Below are 9,045 nucleotides of genomic sequence, written 5' to 3'. Positions count from 1 at the left end.
TTGGTCCAACCCCAGCCCTTCAACAAAACTGAAGACACAACTCCAGCAGACAAGAGAGGATCATAAAAAGACAGACCGTCAATAGGTCAGAGAAGACCAGACAAATTCAGAGGGTGTGGCCTCCTTCTCTCAGACACCAGAACCAGGACAGAAGGACATGGTTTTGGTCCCAGAGACTGGCTCTGCCATTGCATCCAATCTCTCCTATGTCTCTCCAAATGTCTGAACTCCAAAACAGAACAGAACAACGCACCTAGTGGTCCAAGTTTCAAAGCATGTTGGCCAGCAATTCTTACTTTCATTTTATTTTCAATTTGCACATTTATGGTAGTGGCAGTCTGGCCTTCCCAGGCCTCTCAAGTCTGCAAGTGTGTTCACCCCTGTCTAAGGCTATATGCTCTGGGCCTCTGAGTTATGAAACTTGCTCCCATCTTGGGCGTATCCCTGACTAGCAACCTTTGATTTGGGGCAACTGTGGTCTTGGGTGCCCCAGGGCTCCAACTGCACCTCAGACTTGCTCTCACTCAGGACCTGTCCTGGAGCCTCCAGAAATGTTATGGAGTTCAAGACACCAAGGGAAAAAAAAAACAGACTCAATTCAAATTGTAATTAGTTAAATGTATTAAAAATTGCTAGGGGGGGGTCATCCTTACAGCCAAATCAATGGTGTGCCACCCAGCAGGGGATAAAGGGTTTTTTTTTTTAAGGTGGAGAGCACAATCAGTATCTTGTTTCTGTTGAATTTGCAGTTGTATGAGAAACTTCTTCACTCCCCTCAGCTATGTGAGGAGCTGTCTCTCTCCCCATGTATACAGCAATAAAGGAACTTTCTCACTCCCCAGTACAGAGCCATAAGCGAGTTTATAGAAGCCAGAGCAAGTGGTTAATTTACACCATTACATGCAGCTGTTCCACCATTCTAAGGAGGGTACAGATTGCTAGGAGCCCACCTTTCAGGAATTTAGGGCAGAGGCCAGTGGTTACTAGGCGGGCACCTGGTACAGAATGGAGTTTTCTCAGCTATCACAGTTCATAGATGGTAGCACCCTAACACAAGTCCCTTACGTGGTAGGATACACGATACTTTAAGAAAACCAGGCTACTCCCACAAGTGCACACACAGTTGAAGCCAAATCCCTAACCCCTCATACAGCTTCCAACAGGCAACACCCAAGCTCCCACACTTGCTTCCAACCTCATGGTCAATATATATACTGACTCCAGGTATAGCTATAACATAATACACTCCAACAACTTAATCTGGAGAGAAAGGAGCTTCCTGATTATTAACTCCCTTTTGATACAGGAACTTCTTGAAGCAGTCTCCTCCCCACCCAAGTGGCCATCCTTCACTACAGGGGACATAAAAAACACAATAGCTCTCTTCTTGATAACCAGGCTGATCGATGCTCAACAGACCATCCCATCATATCCAGATAAGCCCCAACAGCAAAAATCCAATCTCCAGAGCCAATCCTGTGTACATGAATTACCACTTCCACAACTGTTTCCACCCCAACATTCTGACCTATCTACATTCCCCATTTTACCCTTCTAATCAGACTCTACTCTCTTTTTAGTCACCTTTCACATCCACCAATAAGCTATTCCTTAAAAAGTTGACTCCTACTTGGGAGGCAGAGGCAGGGATCTCTGTGAGTTCAAGGCCATCCTGGTCTACCGAGCAAGTAACAGTACAGCCAGGGCTACACAGAGAAACCCTGTCTTGAAAAACAAAAACAAAACAAATAAACAAACCCAAAAGCTGACTCCTGTGAGACTTGCCAAAAGATAAACCTAACTTCAACCTTTTCCCCTCTCCCCCATTCCACAACTTCCACACAACTTCCATCTCACCAAATAAGAGACCAGTACTACCCTAAACTGGCAGACAGATTTGACTCACATGTCTCCAGTCAGAAGACACAAGTACTTCCCGGTATTTGTAGATACTTTTTCAGGATAGGGTAAGACCTTCCCAATCACAAATAAAAGACTACGTTCACCCACTCCTCTTTCAGATTATTCCCTGCTTTGGATTGCCCTCCTCCATACAGTTAAACAATGTCCCCAGACTCATCTCTTCCATTACCTCTGTCAAATCCCCTGGAAATTCAACATCAGTAGAAAGGACAAACAGGACCATAAAAAAATATTCTCACAAAACTGACTCTCCAATTAAAACAGGATGGATGAAACTCCAAGGCCTCTAAGTAAACCCTCCCTAATGAGTCCATTTGCATCCCGTAGGGGAGAAGACCCTCATAACCCTGGGGCTCACAGTCCCCAACTCCCTCCTTTCCTATCTCAGTCTCCTGTCCTTTCTGTACTCCATCCTACCCTCTACTCTACCCAATGCCCCAAAAGGAGACATGTGCTTCTGACCCATTCCATTTCTCCCTAACCCCTAAATGGCAGATCCCCCAAAAGTCATTCTACTCACCCCAACTTTAGCAAAATTAAATGTTAGCTCCTGGGTCCACCTCTCCAGGCTCAAGAAGGCTTCCTCACAGTTTTGCTCTACATCCCTAAGCCCCACCAAGCTCAAGCTATCCAGGCTTCCTGCTTCCTTCCCAGTTCCCACAAATCACTGAGGAACTCCCACCAACTGCTTTGCCCCTGAGCATATCTTTTTTCCTTTCTTTCTTTTTTTTCCGAGACAGGGTTTCTCTGTGTAGCTTTGTGCCTTTCCTGGAACTCACTTGGTAGCCCAGGCTGGCCTCGAACTCACAGAGATCCGCCTGCCTCTGCCTCCCGAGTGCTGGGATTAAAGGCGTGCGCCACCACTGCCTGGCCTGAGCACATCTTAATCTCTGCTTTTCCTTGAAGTGCTCAAGGAAGACCTTTTCTGGATCCTGGCCCTGGAGACCTGATATCCTTTCCCTACAAAGAATGCTCCAATTCTTCCCGCTCAAACAGATACGTTTCTTCACTTCAACACTATGCTGCCTTTTCAACTGCCTCTCCTGACCCTTAGCCCTTTAGTTTCTGAGCCCCACTGCTAGCCTTCCAGCTCCACCAACTCCTGACCTGGATGGATGTTACTCCAAATGATCCTACCAGGTGGGAAATGCTACCCACCCTCAACTAGCTTGGGAGGCTGCCTTAATACCACAGGGTGGTGGAGGGGGAACTAGTCAATAAAACTAGCTGTCGCTTTCCCAGGTGGCTGCCAAAGACGGTGGAAGGGCAGGTTCTAGTGCTGGATGGCTGAGGCCATCTTCAGGGCCACCTGGCGGCCATTGTGGCCAAGCAGGTACTAGGTGGTGGTTGTGCGCTGTGAGGGCATCAACATTTCTGGAAATTTCTACAGAAACAAGTTAAAGTACCTGGCATTTCTCCAAAAGCAGATGAACAACAACCCCTCTTGAGGCCCCTACCACTTCCAAGCCCCAATCCGCATTTTTTGGCACACTGTGTGAGGCATGCTGCCCCATAAGACCAAGTGAGGCCAGGCTGCCCTGGAATGCCTCAAGGTGTTGGATGGGATCCCTCCACCTTATGACAAGAAAAAATGGATGGTGGTCCCTGCCGCCCTCAAGGTTGTATGGCTGAAGCCTACCAGAAAGTTTGCTTACCTGGGACATCTGGAGAAGAAACAGAAGGAAAAGGCCAAGATCCACTATAGGAAGAAGCAGTAGCTCTTGAGGCTATGGAAACAGGCAGAAAAGAACGTGGAGAAGAAAATCAGCAAGTTCACAGAGGTCCTTAAGACCAATGGACTCCTGGTGTGAACCCAATAAAGACTATTTGCTTCAAAAAATAAATAAATAAAAATAAAACTATCTGTCTACTTTTGGGACTCTGTCTTCTCTCATTCAGATGGTGCATAGAAAACTATAAAGCTAATGCTAACTACCAACTAATAGTCCTCCTGGCCAACACTAAAAGTGCTGAACCACTGAACCCCACCCCAGCCAAGGGGGGATACATAATATATAGACAAGTCTACTGGAAATGCCTAGACTTCTCCTCACCTAGGGTGTGGAATGGGGCTCCCACAGAAGGACAAGGGGGAGAGCAGACAGGACATCTTCTGGGAACTGAAGACAACAAAGCCACCCCAATGGGGGAAGGACTCACAATTCTGAGATAGGATGATAGCAAAAGCACCACTGGAGGGATATAACATGCTAACGATGCTCTGGCTCTTCATCACCCCAGCAATGCCTCTATTCCTGTGGGCAAAGTCAACTTTAACTCATGGGCCCTGCTCTATCCCAAGACTCCTGGTATATGCCTGCCTCAAAGGCGCCCTGAGTGCACAGCCTCCATCCCACAGGAAGGCTGTGGCCCCTCACTGTTCCAATAGAGCCTGTCTTTCCCTGCCTCACCTCTCTGCCTCATTTTCCTTACCACAGTGGTCCAGTTCTTTACCTTTTAGAAATATCATGGATGGGTAGAATAAGGGCCAAGAGTAAAAGTAGGAGAGACATAAATGAACAGAAGCTCTGTATTATGCCCTACCACTGAATCTAAGGATTTTACACAGTAAGAATGCAGCTGTGACAAAAGCCTTGGAGGTAGAAGAGACACTCCTAATATAGTTTCTCATGTTTGGTGACCCCCATACAATTATTTCTATTGTTACTTCCTAACTGTATTTTGCTACTGTTATGAATTGTAATGTTTTCAGATGGTCTCAGGTCCCCCCCCCCACACACACACAGGGGTCATGACTCACAGGTTGAGTATCACTGGTCTAAAGAGAGACAGTAGGGCCAGGACTCACTTTTTTTCACTTGAGACTTTGAACCTTTATAGGTAAGCAGGAGTTCACAAGGAAGCTGATCTCCAAAGACAAAATACCAAAGGCTTCCACTTCCACACCTAGGCACAAAGAACTTGGCAAAGTCTATAATGGATGGGATCTTATCCATACCCTACACAAAGCCAGACTTTTCTCTTTAAAAAAATGGAGGAGAGGAGGGTAGTAAGTAACAGAATAGACTAAAATGTATGCATTAATATGCAAATTAAACGAAGACTGCAAGACTTGATTATCACCATGATTCACTTGCAAACTAATCCTTCCCTCCTGAGCTCTACATTCCAGGAGACAGTTTCCCTTTACTTCTTAGTATGTTAATAGGGCTGCAGGATATCCCTAGGGCCTGCCAAACTGCAGAAGAGTAAGAACAAACCACTCCCTGGCACAACAAAAGACATTAAGAGCACAAGTTTTCCACCCATTGCCCTAGAAAAACCCAGGATCTGCAGCTCCCTAGGAAAAAGGGGAATGGTTTTCTGCAGGCAAGTGGTCTCTACCCCATTTTCCCAAGCCTAGAGTTAAATAAAACTACCAAAGAATCTGTCTTCTGGTTTGTAAAGGCGCTTAAAATAAGCCTACATACAACTCAACACTTGACCAAACTACAAATAAATTCTTTTTTCCTTTACCAGTTTCTGTTTCCTGATTTCTTTTGAAATACAGGTGAACTAAATGAAGAGCACGGAAAGGTCCTACTTCCATAAAAAACAGAGACCTCCTTATTCTCATTCATCTTCACAGAAGAAATGATTCTCTTGTTTTGGTTGCTAAAAGTATAAATTCAAAATCAAACCCTTGTTTTTCTTTCCAGGACTGTGTGCATGCCTGTGTGTTAGGAGGTGGAGGTGGGTACAAGTATCCCGGCAACATTGACATTGAACCATCTTAGAAAAGTCTAGACCAGTGGTTCTCAACAGAAAAAGCTATCCACATGGATTTCTGCCTCTGGAATGCTAGGATTAAAGACGTGTGTGCCACCATTTTCTGGCCTCTATATCTAGTGGCTGTTCTGTTCTCTGACCCCAGATAAGTTTATTAGGGTGCACAATATTTTGAGGAACACAATATCACCCACATGTGCCCTCAGAGGACATTTGGAATATTACAAGTAAAGGTTTCTGCAGTGCCATCTAATGGATACATGCCAGAGGTGCTGTTCAATACCTCAAATACAGGAGCAAGCTGAATGTCCCTGACCAGCCCAAAATTTTCAGTCCCACAGTTGAGAAATCCTGCCCTATGAAAAGTGAGGTCTTTTTTAAATTTTCGTTTTTTGAAACAGGGTTTCTCTGTGTAGCTTTGCGCCTTTCCTGGAACTTACTCTGTAGACCAGGCTGGCCTTGAACTCAGAGAGATCAGCCTACCTCTGCCTCCCAAGTGCTGGGATTAAAGGTGTTTGCCACCACCACCCAGCGACGTCTTTTTTTTTTTAATTTAGAAAGTTTTATTACAGGATTATAAATGGGAGCAAAAAAGAAAGAAGGCAGAGCTACTAAATAGCAGAAGCCTATTGCAGAAAATGGGGTACCATTGAACTATTAGTCTAGGAGCAGTATGTTCATATTAGAAAGTGGAGTGGGGACTTTAGAGAAAGAGTAAGAAAGCCCAGAGGGAAAGCATGCCCAGGCTTCTGGGCAGTATCCAAAAAAGACTGAAAAGAAAACCTACTTTTTGAGTTAGAACTCGGCAAAGTGCACACAGGAATTTTCTGTAAGCAGCCCTGAAAACAGAAGACCTTTTATTATTCCCCTGTATAACACAGTATTTTTTTTAATCTCTGAAAAGACCTGAAGCCAATGCTTTAATTTTTTCAGTATAAAATAACTTGCTCTTTAGAGAGATTTGTATTTCAGAAACCAACTACAACATGAATTTTAAATGGCATACCACCTTTTTTGAGACAGGGTCTTGCTCTGTATTCCAGGCTGGCCTCAAACCCTAAACACCTCACTCAGGCTCTCCAATGCCACTACACCCAGCTCCTGATTTTGTTTTAAGGATGCCTACAACAGAGACCATACATCTTTCCCTCTGGCATACTGTAATGGTAGCTGCAGAATTCATCTTCTTCCAAGCCAATGAATAAGGTCTCTGTTAAAACTGGGAAAGAGAGCCGGGTGGTAGTGACACATGCCTTTAATTCTAGCACTTGAGTGGTAGAGGCAGGCAGATTTCTGTGAGTTCAAGGACAGCCTGGTCTACAGAGCAAATTACAGGACAGCCAGGGCTGCACAGAGAGAGCCTGTCTCAAAAAAACAAAGCAGAACAAAAAACTAGGAAAGAAATGGAATACTAAAGCGGTCCCTGTGATGATGCTGTGATGATGCTAATCCATAATCACTTACTACTTCAAGAAATGGAAACTGTCCATTCTATCACCCAAACACCCAGCAGCCCAGGAGAACCAGGCCTACCCTTTCACCCGGCTTCTTCTGGCTATGAAGTTCCTATCATGCTTGCCCTTTGGCTTACATGTTCAGCTCCACTGGTATTTTACCCCTCTTTTTCTAACTTAGACACAGACTGGAGGATTTCATCAACTTCTTGGTAGATCCAGCTTTTTGCCAATGGCTTGCTTTTCTACAAAGATAAACTCTCGTTTCCCCCTCTCTCCTCTTCTTAAATAAAAAGGAGTGTGGAATAATTTCCTGGGAGTTGTCTTTTTTCTTCCAAGAAGGATAATATGCTCTTAATCGACTGTGCTTTTCTTTTATGCAGAAAAGGGAGAGCATGATTTGTATCAGTCATGGAGTGAGCAAAGGCATACTGCCATGAAAAATCTGTTAGTAAGGGCCTTTTTCTATTTTGAAAAATAAATACACCCCAACTTGTGGATTGACTGAGCAAGACAGCGCATCACTAGAAAGATGCTTTCACTTACCTTCCCATTATTTCTTTCTTAAGGATCTCTCAACATCATCTCTTCCTCTCCTTGCTCATGACAGCCAACCTAGCTCATATCTCTAGACCCCATACATGCTATGAAACACCCACTCTCTTGCCCTTCTACATCTGTGTTTGGGCCCCTCAACAGGCTCCTGAAACTACACATCACATTAGTGTGCTTACGCTAGAGACTGTTGTACTGAAGCCCAACTTATCTCAGCCCGTTTCTCCCTTCCTTCTCAGGCCCTGATTTCTTCCTCCTGCTCTCCTTGGTCAGTCCAAAGCACAAGGTGCTCAAAATGGAACACACCCTCAGACTGTGAAAACTTGCTACAAAACCTCACTTACAAATCATTCTTAGACTGATTATGCATTAAAGAGGTCAATATCCTGAATATACTGGATTAAATAAAGCATACTGCCAGGCATGGTGGTGCATGTCTTTAACCCATCATTCAGGAGGCAGTGGCAAGCAGATCTATGTGAGTTCCAGGCTAGCCAGGGCTACACAGTGAGACCCTGGCTCAAAACTCAAACAACATCACTAAGATTAGTTTCCTTTCCCTTTCCTAACCCATCAGAAAACTGAGAGTGAACATTCTGTTTTATCCCTCACCTGCCAGACAGCACTGCTCTCTGTCCTCACTAGCTTGTCTTTTTCACGAGGGCTGTGCTTTTCCTACAGAACCAAAGACCACATCTTTGTAGGCTCTGGCCTCATGCAGGGACACACAGGCTCTCCTTAAGGCTTTAATGACAGCCAGAGAAGCACAGATTGCCTTGCTGGACTTTCAGGGTTGTTGGGGAACTCTGATGCTGAATTGACTGGCCAGTGGAATCACATACTATTATCAGCACAGGGCTTCTTGTTAGTACCAGGGAACTGAAGAGAGCCTTAAACTCAAGAAATCCCAAGGGGTTCCTAATCCAGTCATTGTTTAAGATTACTGGAAAGTTAATGAAAGAAGACTGGGTATCCCATCCTCCATCAGAATTCTTTGTGAGGACTTCGCAAAACAAGCCTGTTAATACTACAGCTCTCCATGTCTGATGGCCTTCAAAGTTAATTGGAAAACTGGGAGAACTTAGTAATGCAGTCATGATACTGAGCAGTATTGTCTGAAGAGAAAAATGTGCACTATAAATATGGCAAGGAGTAGGCACAGTCAGTTATAAAAGTTTAATGAAATTAAAATTTCCTTGTAAACAAGTGACTTGTGGCTACACTTCAGAGAGTCCCATTCACATCTATTTCTTTTCTTTTGTGTGAGTCAGGGTCTCATAGCTATGTAGCCCAGATTGTCTTGGAACTCCTGCCTTAGCCTCCCTAAGACTGGGATCCGAGGTGTGAGCCACGTTTTGCTTCTTTCTGAAGGTACAGAGATCAT

The 9,045-nt window shown here is 44.6% G+C and overlaps 1 pseudogene; it reads left to right on the top strand.

Moving 5' to 3' along the window:
- The first annotated feature begins 3,034 nt into the window (after positions 1–3,034).
- LOC118574648 lies at positions 3,035–3,757 on the top strand (annotated as a pseudogene).
- Positions 3,758–9,045: the final 5,288 nt, after the last annotated feature.

Source organism: Onychomys torridus, chromosome X (genome assembly GCF_903995425.1).
Source record: "Onychomys torridus chromosome X, mOncTor1.1, whole genome shotgun sequence".
In the NCBI taxonomy this organism is placed as follows: domain Eukaryota; kingdom Metazoa; phylum Chordata; class Mammalia; order Rodentia; family Cricetidae; genus Onychomys; species Onychomys torridus.
This window is presented reverse-complemented; position numbering and strand designations above follow the sequence as displayed.